Source organism: Phyllopteryx taeniolatus, chromosome 1, assembly GCF_024500385.1.
Source record: "Phyllopteryx taeniolatus isolate TA_2022b chromosome 1, UOR_Ptae_1.2, whole genome shotgun sequence".
In the NCBI taxonomy this organism is placed as follows: Eukaryota; Metazoa; Chordata; class Actinopteri; order Syngnathiformes; family Syngnathidae; genus Phyllopteryx; species Phyllopteryx taeniolatus.
The window spans coordinates 17595924-17608465 of NC_084502.1; positions in this window are offsets into that span (position 1 = coordinate 17595924).

Here is a 12542-nt window from a genome sequence, read left to right on the forward strand (position 1 = left end):
CCCAAAATGCAACAAAAATAAGAAGAACATTTTCAAACCCCCCACACCCAGGCACCATCCCTTCCTCTATGTGATATTTGACATCTTATCTCAACTGTTTCATTTTTATTTTTTTCATTGAAAAGTGTGTCAGGACTAATTTGGGTGGGATAGAGTGCAGATGTCAGCATGCCATCGGATCTCATGGCAGGGCCTAAGTGAGCTAACAGGCTTTAGCAGAAAGAATCAGCACCATTGAGTGGAAAATTAGAGTACCATCGCATCAGGCCCACACCGCCAAATCTCAAATCTATTTTTGACACTGGTATTAATTATCAAACTAAAGCTGCTGTTGCATATTGATTCATTGGGCTTCACACTTGCATTATCTCCTAATTGGCAGTAAAAGAAGGGGAGCTTAAACTGAGCCTTCAGGGGCGTTTTGCGGCTCCTATGAGAATGTTAAACCATGTCAGACGCCACAGCGATGAGCCAAGCCCTTTTTGTTTGTGTGCAACGGCACACCATGCAACTTTAAGCTTTAAATTTGATTATTTTGTTGAGTGTTTTTCAATTAGTCCCCAAATCTTTAAAGCTGCAACCTTCATGTAAAATTTTCTGGCTCATGGGCGTCAGCCTGCTTGGAATCAGGTGCACCATGGTCTGGTTATCATGGTTACAGTAAAGCGCCATTTCCACAAAGCAGTACAGTTGGGATCAGTTCTCTACAGCATACATTTTTTGGCGGGGGTCCTTAAAGCCCCTTTAAAGTGAAAAAAAATATAAAAGTGTTATAAATTTGACATACCAAAGAGAAGCGTGTTATTAACAAGCCTGCCAAATTTGAATGAATAAAAAAATCGTAACATATAGAAAATAAGGCTTCAAAATCATGAAAAATAGAGCCCTCCTCCCAGCTGGGAGACGCTATTGGCGTGTCCGTTAAAAGTGCTGAAAACCCGCTTTGCTTGGTTTTCACCTGTCACTCAACTACTTGGCAGGGGTGTCAAACTCATTTTTGTCATGGGCCACGTAGTTATGGTTTCTTTCAGAGGGCCATTATGATTGTGAAACCATACAAATGGTTAATTACCTCCTATTTTTGCATTTACTGAGCAAATTAATGGATAAACAATTTTGAAATCAGAAGAAGGATAATAGGTTGTTCAGTTACTGTTTAAAAAAGGGAATGGCAATAAAAAATGCTTACAATATTTTAACATTATATATTACACATGACAATTTGAAATTTTGGTACAGATTTTAGCAAGAATCGTGGAAGTTGATGCACAAGTTGATGATTTGCTTTAGCTAGCCACATAAAGTGATGTGGTAGGCTGGATCTGGCCCCTGGGCCTTGTGTTTGACACCTGTGCTGTACAATGTGTGCTTAAATGTCTCTAGTGTTAGCTATAGGCTGAATAACGTGTGCCACTGTGTTTAATAAACAATTAACTTTCCCTGTTAGTTTTTGTGGACTCACGCACAACACAAAACCGCATGAGGCGGTGACTTACTGTATTGGACGACGCTGAAGCTAGCTCGCCAACACTGTAGTGCGTTAGCGCGCTAGCTCGTGGGCCAGCATCTGCATCGTACAATAAGTCACCCATTCACTCGGTTTTGTGTTGTTTGTGGGTCCACATAACGTTGTGGGTTAGTGAGATAGCGGGCTAGCAAGCGTACCGGCGGCCAGGTCGTCTGGAATGAAGGCGCTCAGTACTTATATAGTGGGGGGGAGCCGACTAATCCAGAAAGCCTTGGTGTGTACTTGGGCTTGGTTTTAGACAAGACAACTGAAAAGGTGAAAAAGAATTGAATGTTATACATCTAAGCAATTCAGTACTAAATTGTTCTCAGTTTTTGCATAGGTTTTCAGTACATATTTAATGTATTTGGGAACAAATCACTGAAATCACCTTACAGAGCCTTTCATCAAAACCTATTTAATGTGAGTAATGTACCAACATAATTATCCACTTTTCGGCCGCTAAAGTTCAAACCGCTTGTTGGGTGGCCACATATTGCAGTCATTTGACTGGTTATTTATAAAATTGGGAATCAAAATCATCTGATTTTAAAGTTCCTGTGTTTTGGCTATTTAGACCTCCATCGAGTGATTCTCTAACATGGACTTAGTATAAAGTGTCAATTTAATTTAAAAGAAAACACCTTGGTTTTGTCATACGAGTGTCCAGAAAAGGAACTCTGACAGCTACTTCTGTTTGACCCAGCTTTGTATCTGCTTTGTGCATATTTGGCGAAGATCGCCCCCTTTCCTCTGATTGGTTGTCTCTGTGTAGAAGACCCACTTGTGAGAGCACATGTTTGATATGTTGACAGGGCTGGCTCGGAGCGGAGAGGTAGGAAGAGATCTTCGCTAATGATGTAGACAAGCTCGAGAAATTCGAATGACCTGATTTCAGGCCTCTCGGCAGAAACATTTTTGCAACTCAGGAATGCGTTAATTCATATTTGACATGTTTACTGAGGCACCATAGAGACAATATTACATCCCAAATGCTAGAAACAAAACTTTGTTTGGTAAAATATGTCCCCTTTAAGATGTTTGGCTACAAATGCACTTCTGGAACAACTCGATAGGATTCCAAACATTCCCATTCCCCATGAATTTAGTCAAAGTTGGACAACTTTTTTTTTTTTTTTTTTTTTTTTAATTTCAACTTTGACTGTTGTTTTTGCAGTTTAAGATTCAAAGCATCCCTCGGAACATTAACACAGTCTCAGCTGTCATGCAGGTGTGAAGAAAAAAGTGAGCAACCCATCTTCCACCGTCCAAAGGTGTGAGGCTGTCACAGCCGTCATTGTTTTGAGATCCTGAGAAGAGGTGGAGGTACATTGCATAGATTCTGTGACTGGCGGCCAAATAATGAGACCTCCAAGAGTGTGACACCCATTTCACACATGGCTGACATCTGTGATTGGAAAACATATGTTTATATTGATGTCTAATTATGAGCCCTGGTGTCCTCTAAGTTGGTGGGATTGAGTCTAAGTCGTGTTGGAAAGACAAAGAGGGCATTGGCGAGAGCATTCGCATCAAAAACCCGGCTGACTGCTCTCAATTACCTTCTTAATTATGCAGCGAGAATCCGAGACGCTGTCTCTCTGGAAGCGAAGTCTCTAACTTGTTTTTGCAAAATATCATTTTCCATGTCACCTTTACTGCCGGTACAAGTGTGACACAGGTGGTGAGGCTGGAATTTTTTTTTATAGATGAGGTGTGAATATTTTTTGACTTTGTTATGATGGAGGTCGGGCGTCGTGGGAAAAATGCCAGAAGCACAAACATGGATAAAAAACTGGAGGATGAACAAGTTTGAGGGTGAATGGGAGGAAACAGAGGAGGGAGGAGGGTGACAATACTGGCAACAAGAGAGAAGGAGTGGGAGGGTTGGATGGTGAGGAAGCATCAAGGTGGACGAAATAAGACCACATTTTTCTTTGGAAATCTCAGTGTTCCTGCTGCAGGTGCCATTCCGCTAAAGCAGGGCCGGATGCCAATGCCATTAGTTCCTTAGCCCCAGGTGAATTGGCCACAGTTCCACATGATTAACCCAGATAATTGTGTGTTGATAGAAAGCATGGTCGATGGAATACAATTTTCGAGCCCAGATTCCTGAGCAAACAGCTTGGCTTCGAGGCTTGTGATGCAGGCTGCGCTCTCACACAGATGCTCACAAAACCGAGGCGGAGCTTCTGGATGACAGATTTGAAAAAACAAAACAAACAAAAAATACACTTTTTGATGGATGAAACATATATTCTTTGCATTTATTAGGTTTTAGTGAGCTGTCCCTTCTTTTTCCTCTAAAATGCATTACATTCTCATCACCAGCAGTTAATAAAACACCTGGGAGGTGACAAGGCCTCCTCACAAGAAAAGCTGTGAGATAGAATTCCACATGTCCGTCATCTTAGTGTTGATTTAACATCTAATGTTACTTTCATACTTGCTGAGTGAGCTGGTCTGGTCGCCTTACACCACCTCTTGGAGATTGTTGGGCTTATGTGATTTGTCAGCCAGCCTAGGAATTCATCAGCAAGGTGAGAATTAGCCAGCGGTGGGAGGGGGCTGATGTATTGCGTAAACACACAGAGGTTGCAAACATGTCCAAAATACATAATCTGCTGTAGCATGTATGAGAAAGGCCTGCAGGTTGTCAGGTTGTGCAGTGATGTAATGACCCAATGTCACTCAGTGTTGATCATAAAACAAATTACATTGTCACACTGGGGTCAGTGCTCTGTTCTGAGTCTTGTGGAATAAAGTAGACCTGAGGTCATCTCAGCCTCACCCAATGGTTATGCTCCACTGGATAATACCTTCCGCAAAGTGATCTCACAAAGTTGGAAACATAATGCAGTTTTTTTCCCCTGCATATTTGTGACTTGCGGATTCACCTGTTTGCGATTGTTTTTGAAAACAATAACCAATCCATCTTGTGGCATCTTGGTACCATATTGGTGGCAAGGAACTACGTCGGGTAAGTCATTTTAACAAATGTAGTGCTTTGCCGCTATCTTGTGGCATCTATAGCCAATTATGAATGAGGGGGGCGTCAATTACTTAGTGTATGGATTTTCCCTATTCATGGCATGGCTAACACTAACAAACACTAATAATTGAAATTTAGAGGAAATTATGGTATGTAGCCCAACACTGACTGATTAATTATGTAAGAAATATGTTTCATTACTTTTGTCCACCTCGTGCACCATCAAAAAAGTAAATGACAAGAAGTTAAAGACACTTATGCAGGGGTGTCAAATGGATGGACCGCCAGCCAGAAGTGGTCCCTCAGGGGGTCCAATCCGGCCTGTGGGGATTGTTCTGCCTGCCAGGCAAGTTTAAGTTCATTTGTACTTTGACTCGTATTTTGAAATGTAAACTTTTATTTTGACACAAGCACCTTAGAACCGGAAGTGATGTGACTCATGCTTGCATGTACCTGAGAGGGAAAAAGGATGAGTGGGTTTCCAGTCCATGTATGCGAAAGCAACATCTGTATGTATCATATCATATGTTGTTAATGTTAAGTTATTTCAAGTGTAAAAATGCAGTGAAAAATGAGTTGGTGAAAGGAATTGAGACATGGGTTTATCAAAGCTCGCATAAAAATGGGTGGGGTATGTCAGGAAGGCGTCCGGCGTAAAAAGTGTGCCAAACAAATCGTGTGTGTCACTCGATGTGGTGACCCCTGACAGGGAAAATCTGAACGTCACTTCTTTAGTTACTGTAGCTGTACAAGCTAATTTGATGCATGCTAATCGTTGGAGATCAGTTGCTCATTGTTTGTGCAGACCTCATAGATTAATTGTGTTTTGGCTAGAGTATGCCAGCTTTTTATGGCAAGCTACTGGGTGACTATTATATTAGTAGCTCATTTTAAACTACTATGAATACTTTAATATTTTAAACTACTATGAATATATGAATATGTATTTCCTTAATAGACATAGCAAATACTGCCTGGCAACCAGTTCAGGCTGTACCCCGCCTCCTGCCCGATGATAGCTGGGATAGGCTCCAGCACGCCCATGACCCTAGTGAGGAGAAGCGGCTCAGAAAATGGATGGATGGATGGATGGTCATAGCAAATACATTTATTGTCTTCATTTTCTAGTTTCACTCTGTCAATCTGTCTGATGTCAAGACTGTAAATTCAACCTTCAAACTACTATGAGGATATGCTTCGTCTATGCAAGATTCCATATTTCAGGAGCAAAGTAAACCTACTTCAAATAAAATTGTGTGCCACCTTTGCACTGTGAAGAATACAGTTCTGTTAAATTGAATACCTACTGTAGAAATATTTTAAGAGACGGAATATTGCAAAATGTCACTCAACAGCTTCAGTTCAAAAGAGGTTGGCTTGGTTGAACCCTTTTATGTCTTTTCATGCACTGCCACAACTTGTATGTATTTTTATGTATACATTTTAAAGTTAAGTGAATAACTGTACTTTCATTCTAGTCCCCACTTTAATTTGTATGGTGTGAAGAGTCAGTTGAGGTTTTCAAGATTTCCAAATGGATGTGATAATAGGGTTGATGTAAATTTTCAATTATTTCTAAATCATAAGTTTGATCAAATGTATTGTGGTGTTGAAATTTTTGTTAAGAAATTAAAGATTGCTCGTGATTTATAATAAGATAATAATGAATATGAATATTTCCAAATGTACTTGTTATTATTTGCACCCAGAAAAATGGGGAGGGATAATTGTTGTTATTTATAGCTTATTAGGGCATGAATACAATAGTGGTCCTGCCCACTTGAGCTAAAACTTGTTTGACACCGCTGCACTACTGTTTGTGTTGCCATCGATAAATAAAGGCTCGGAATCCGTCCAGGTGCCAAGCAGGAAGAGAGCCTGGCAAAGAAACAGGGCGAAATAAAGTAGAACTTGGCAGGGAAGATTTGCTGTCAGAGATAATCCTTCTCTGATACTACTATAACAATCATCTCTGCTTGGTTGAAATGATTCGCTGTTGCTCTATTCTTTGAGTCCTGCTAAACAAGGAGTTCAAGACTGAATTCTCGACTTAGCTGCATTCTGAGGACCTGTTTGACAGTTTAAACGAATTTTGACTTTTGACAAGCCTTCTTGCCGGTGAATGTAGAAAGGGTTATTTTTCAGCTCTTCAGGGTTGTTGTATGCCCGCTGGGTCAGCCAGTCAGAAAGCTCTCTCATATTAAATCTCTTACACCTCCATAATCTTCTTATGATCTTAAAGTATGTTGCCAGGTCGCAAAAAAGAAAATTGTATTTTCAAAGGTGTTTACATAAACAGCTTTTTATTTATTTGATATTTCTTTCTTTATATTTTCTCAGTAACATTTCTGACAAGTGAAGCTACTCAGGTGCATTTCTTCCAGCCGCAATCTATTTGAACAGTAGAAGAAGGCAGGCATTTGCCTATCTGCCCACATCCGCATTCCCTTTCCACCCCAGTGCTCTCATTGCACGATTTATGAATGTTTTTGTGCACCCAAATAGAACTTTTATCGTGGAAATTGTGCTGAAATGACAAATGAGTCTTTCCTCAAATGCATATTCATATCAAGAGCAATGATGCGTCAACAGTTGCAATGGTTTGTTGATCATTTGGCACCCAGTGTAGTTGGAAGCCGCCAACACAGGACTATAAGCCTCCATGTACTAGTAAGGGCTTCAATGATTGGTTCAGGAGAAGTAGTGATAAGAAACTGAGAGGCTGAGAGGGACTTCAACCTGGAACTTGTCTAATAAGGTTTGAAGGAAATGCTACATGTCAGAAATGTGTCATTTACAGGCAGCTCACCCAGCTGCTTGTGCGAGGAGCATTCATGCTGCTGTTAAGCTCTCCGTGATCTCAAAGTGAAGAGATCAAACCCCAAAAATCAAATGAGTCACGTTTCAGGAACCTTTTATTCAAGACCAACAGAAACAGAATCAAACAATGTTGTCTTGGCTGTTCGTTTTCATGTTAATAATGTTTGGAGCCTGTAAACGCATACATTTTGCAATGGTTCCCATAGTAGACATTTTGGAAAACGACACTGTTGTTTTGGTGTAAATGCTGAAAATAGTTGTCTATAAAACGGGAGGACTGCGCATGCGTGTTAAGTGTTGCCATGGCAGACGACAATGCTGTTGTAGCGTTTGTGCTGCAAAGTATACATTTAACACCCCAACAGTCACATTATATAGATACTGATAATCAAATTTTAAACAGGCATATTCCACAGGTTAAAGAATATTTGAAATAAAGTTATAGATAATACCCTAGAAAAAAAACAGTTGCATATTGTGTTTCTTTATAAAGTGACGTCGTTATCAACTGGCCTGGTATGCATTTCAAAACGTTTCCATTTTTCTACATAGGGCATATATAGAGACAGATGATAATTCACACTCAGATTCACACAGTCACTGAGTGGGAACTGAACCCACACTAGCAAGTGAACTACTACCGAACATCATCTAAATCACCAACAAAAGACAGCTCTCCAATTTCTGCGCTGACACTAATATTCTTGTATCTTTTATTGGCGGTACATTACATTGATTCATATCAAAACCTCCTGTACTGTGTTTCACTAGATTCTTGCCTTATGCCACCAGATCACCCTCTAAATCAAGGGTGTCAAACTCATTTTTGTCACGGGCCACATCGCAGTTCTGACTTCCCTCGGAGGGCCGCTACGACTGTGGACCCATATGAATGAAAGATTACCTCATATACTGTAATTACACTATACACACCGTATATACACTGTAATTACAGTATACAGTAACCAGTTTTGAAAGCCTATAAAAACATGCTTTTCTACTATTACATTTCTTTTCAAAGGGGGATTGGTAACAAAAAAAATGCTTGCAAATATCTCAAGGGTATTGCACCAGAACACAATTGTAAAAGTGATTTTGATTTGCTTTTGCGGACCACATAAAATTATGTGGCGGGCCGGATCTGGCCCCCGGGCCACCAGTTTGACACCTGTGCTCTAGATGGAATGAACTCTGCACATTCCAAACGAGGGCTCTCCTTCATTGATGCCTCAAAACAAGGAGGGTCACTTGTATGTGAGTAGCGAAGATCAAGGCCAATTGTTCTGTGTTGTTGAGAAAAAAATCCAACTGATTCAAATTGCGGGCCGTTATGATACATGGAAAAGGAGGCTCAATCGCTGAGGTGCTGCTTTCTAAGGTAATTACATGGCGAGGAGATGGCGCGGCACACTCCACACAGAATGCTGCTAGTGAAGGAATCTAATTGTGGTGTGTGATGATTACGTCGGACAATTCGGCAAAAAACATGCCAAATTTCAAGCGCATGTCAAGCACACACATTTTTTCCCTTCGGAGCTTTTAAACAATGCTCTGGGTCACCTGACCTTTGAGCCCCACATCAAACACCTCTGGATGACCTCCTTCTTTCACCTCAGAAACATTGCTAAACTCCACCCCACAATCACTCCCTCCGATGTCGAAAAACTTGTCCATTCTTTTGTCTCCTCCAGGCTGGATTACTGCAATGCACTTCTCATCGGGATCCCCATCGGGAAGCAGCTGCAATACATACCGAAGAGCGCTGCCAGGATCCCGATGAGAGTGCGGAAGTACCATCACATCACACCCATCCTCAGATCCCTCCACTGGCTTCCTGTCCAATACAGGATCGAATTCAAGGTCTCCCTGCTGTCCCACCAATGCCTCCATGGCATTGCTGCCCTCTACCACAAAGAACTACTTACCTCTTATTCCTCCACACGTCACCTGCGCTCTGGAGAGGCAAGCCTTCTCCAGCCTCTGAGGACCACGGTTCAATTAACGGGTGACCGCGCCTTCTGCTCCACCACACCCAGTCTATGGAACGCTCTCCTCGACCATCTAAGGGCACCACAGCCTGTGGATGCTTTTAAGCAAGGCTTGAAAACGCACCCTTTTAGAAAACCTTTTGGTTAGAATCCATCCATCCATTTTCTGAGCCGCTTCTCCTCACTAGGGTCGCGGGCGTGCTGGAGCCTATCCCAGCTGTCATCGGGCAGGAGGCGGGGTACACCCTGAACTGGTTGCCAGCCAATCGCAGGGCACATAGGAACAAACAACCATTCGCACTCACAGTCATGCCTACGGGCAATTTAGCGTCTCCAATTCATGCATGTTTTTGGGATGTGGGAGGAAACCGGAGTGCCCGGAGGAAACCCACGCAGGCACGGGGAGAACATGCAAACTCCACACAGGCGGGTCCGGGGATTGAACCCGGGTCCTCAGAACTGTGAGGCTGACGCTCTAACCAGTCGGCCACCGTGCCGCTTGGTTAGAATCATTTTCTTTTATGTGGACATTGTTTTTAGTAGTTTTCTTTCCTTCATTGGTATTGTTTCTTTCGATGTTGCCCTGCTTCTTTCAGATGTACCATAGTTCCAAGTCTTATCTCTTTTAATGTTGTTCTGTAGCACTTTGAGATAAACCATTTCATGTAAGGTGCATTACAAATAAAATGTATCTATTATTATTATTGATATTAATTCCTATTATTATTATTATTATTTTTTTATCAAGCTGAAAGAAAACTGTTAATCTGGTGGGGATCAAACTCAGGCTTGGAAAATCATGAACAACCATCAGTAACTCTGTAGTCTCTAACCAATCATTCATGATCGGTCAAGTGGCAAAACTCAATTCTTAAACCGAGTGAAAAGCTAGGGCTGCTTTCTCAGTGCGGACAACAATTTAATGTATCTTACCTACAAAATTGCTTCGAAATTATCCATCCATCTTCTAATAAATAGTTATTTCACTGTTTTTAGTCCTGGCATTTTCTACATTTGTAACGCTGCAGACTGGCTGGTGCGAGAATGGGACCGTAAGTGACACAGGCTGACTTGGTTTCCATTTATGGGCATGGAAGGGTTTAACAATAACTCATTTAACGTTATTGGCTAACGGGTGCTGGAATTCAACGTCCTACCTCAGCAATATAGCGTTTGCATTGTACAGGACCCCACTGCGCATGTCACGATTTAACGAACGTTAATGGCAAACGTCGCTGCGCCCAAAACCGGAAGTAGTGTCATAGAATGAAACAACCAGATGTAAACATGCCGATTTTACTCATCATTAACTGTATACTGTTTATCCTACTAATCTAAAATATATATACATATTTGTAATACCTTGGTGATAATATCTTCTTTGCAATTACTTTCTTTCATTTCATTCACTTTGGTCATTTTCAATGTGAGTCAGCAGCGGTGGTGTGGCACCCTAGCGCCCTCTGTTGACGTGCTGCCACTGTTGACTTCTCATCAAGCTGCAGTCACTGAGTCACAGCATAAAAACACAGCATTAACAACATTCCCATCATTATCTCAGTAAGAGACTCATCATGAAGCAAATATTCTCTTGCGTGCTCGGGATATCAAATAGTCTATTTTCAAAGTTCACTCTTGACTTTTCAAACATATTTATTATTATTATTGATTAATTAACATGATTTTCATGTTTATTTGCGTTTCATATTCATGTGCCAAAAACTTGGTAGGCTCTTCCCTTCACTGTTGTTGCGCTGGTCAGCCAAGTTGGCCATCAGAGGACAAGGTTAAACCAACTGTATATGATCTTTGCATGAATATGGATGTGGATGGGACACTTGAGCTCTCTCGTGGTCGGTTCTCCCACGGGTGTGACGCATCTGGGCTGCCATGACCTCTTGTTTCTGGCCTGGGTAGAAAAGGAGCACATGAAAGACGGCAAGTGACCCCAAAATAGCCAGCGCCATCCTTTGAACATCCCCCACACTGATCTGCGTAACAAAGCCTCAATGAATCCACCACTTGGCGATGGAGGAGGTGGAACTTTCCCGCTCTGATCGCAGGCAGGTTTACAATAAGTCATTTCTGTTGTGGTGAATTATTGCTGGTCATAATGGTGTAGCTCATGCAGAAGCAAGCTTCAAAACCATTAGGATGTTTATTTTCATATTTAAATTTTTTTTTTATATGAGAACAAGAAAATGCAGAATGCACTCACTGTTCGAAAAGTGTCGTGCGTGTCATGTGAATGTTACGCGTCAATTGTCCACTAGATGTCAGCCTAATTTTGTTTTTAAAATATGGGAAAGTTGTGCAATCAACATTTACCATTATATTATCATTTCGTATTTTTTCTTCCCTTCGAAACAATTCAAATTATAAGGTCCTAAAATGTAGTAGCTGTGATACTCTTGATTAGACAAGCACACAATCCTAGCAAATTGTAATTTTGCAATTAATAGAACCTGATCAGTACACTATTAAATTGTGCAGAGGTGCATATGTCATTTTTTTTTCTTTTCAATATTTTTAAGCACTGATTACATTCAACAGACTCAACAGAATCACATGATATTTACAAGAGCTGTATCAAATATTCTGCCCTTATGAAGATAATAATCAAGAGGTATTAATTAACCTATTTGCACAGTTGTATTTTTCAGTGGCATTTAACTGCTCTGTATCCTCTCACCTCAAAATGGTTATATTGGTTACACGAGGAAGGCTGTATTACCTGTAGCTGTACAGTATAATGTGATGTACTTAGTCCTATAATAGAGAAAGAGAGACGCCTGTCATCAACAGCTTGTCATTCAGCCTAATTTATGTGGGGTAACCTTTTGTGAAAAGTCCATATGCCTGCTATGGCGACGTGCTAAGTAGCTCACTGTAAAGACAGATGGACTCGGCCGCTGCCGAAACAGAGGTGAACATCTGTATGGAACTAATCCCCCCTGCCTTTATCACAATGCATGCCCATATGGGAGACGTCCTCGGCATGTACAGCCGCACGGTCTCGTGCTGTTTGCTTGTGACTGGGTACGTTACGTTCTGAATTCTTCTTTAAGTCACACAAGATGGGACTATTTTGGGTAATGAATGAAGACATCAGCTCACCCGTGGTGCACAAAGGCCATCAACGAGGCAAACGAGTTCACTCTTCTTTGTCAGCACCTTGTTTTGCTGTCTTTGTGTAAGAGGCTTACACCCCGCTGAATGAGGGGTCTGCTATTAT